We start from the raw sequence: 1354 nt of genomic DNA on the forward strand, positions 1-1354 counted from the left end.
CACCTTATCGGTTCAACCATCTGTTGCCATGGTAGCACAGCGGTGGGCGCATTCCTCGGAGACCCAAGAGCTGGGGCAACCGAGCCACCAACACACCCTGACAAGGTTGCCCTCCCATACCACACGCCCACCTCCCCGCCTTTGTTTTGTTTTTCCTGTAATACTCACCCTGTCTACTATACTATGTAAGTCACCATTTTTTTTTTTTAATTTGTCTGTGTGTTCCAAATCTATAATTGCACTGCACTCAGGAAATTTTTGTCTATTTTGTTTATTGACAGAGCCCAAGTACTTGGGGCAGTGCTTGGCACATAGAAGACATTCAATCAGTATTTGTAGAATAAATATAATGTAACTTTTCTTGAATTGGACTCAGCTAATTTTATTGCTTAGGTGACTACTTAGGGGACTGCCAAGTTACTCTTCTCTAATATGCTGTTTGGTTTAGCAATATAAATTACCCACGAAACACTTGTTTTAGGCAACACATAGCTGGACTACTGAATATCTTAAATTATGTTAATGGAATCTTGAAAAAATAGGAGGATTGGCAAGCTAGCAGTTTAATGTCATTTCTCAATTTTATCCCCACTTTAAGTGGATAGAACTAGATGGTTTTAAAGTTCTTTAATTTAACCTTAACTTTATGCATATAAGGAAAATGACTTAGTAAATTTAAGGAACTAGACCAAGATTATATTACTATTCAGAGCTGAACGACTAGGGTATTACCATGTTCACAACTTTACAAGTTCAGTGTTCCTTCCCAAAGTTCTCTGGCACTTACAGAATCCTTCATCCGCATCATACTTATAGTATTGGAGTTTTTCTTGGGAACATTGTGGAATGTGTAATGGTGAACTGCAGAGTAGCAGGAATATGTACTGAAACTTTATCCAAAGATCTCGCATTTAGGGGCCCTCCCTGATGGCACAGCAGATTGAAGCACAGCACTATGAAGCTATCCACAGCCACTGCAGCAGGCGTTCGATCCCTGGCCAGGGAGCTGACCCACGTGGCGCAGCATACCTCTCCTGTCTCACCTGCTGCTCCCCTCAGCAGTGTACTTCATCCATCTACCTGTTCTGTTCCTGCTCTGTCTCCTCTCACACCCCCCCCCAACCTCTGTTGTTGTATGGATAAATAAATCTTAAAAAAAAATAAATCTCACATTTAAATGTATGGCATTGATTTATTTATTTAAAATATATTTTACACCATTCTTCATTTTTGTACAATGTATGTTTGTTCATCTCAGTTGCAACCCCCATGGACTTCCCACCACCAGTTCATCTATGTGCCATCACCATAGTCCCGTGTTTATGGCATTGATTTTGAAGTGACAAAATGTTTA

This window comes from Condylura cristata, unplaced genomic scaffold (assembly GCF_000260355.1).
Source record: "Condylura cristata isolate star-nosed mole 26May11 unplaced genomic scaffold, ConCri1.0 scaffold00016, whole genome shotgun sequence".
Classification (NCBI taxonomy): Eukaryota; Metazoa; Chordata; class Mammalia; order Eulipotyphla; family Talpidae; genus Condylura; species Condylura cristata.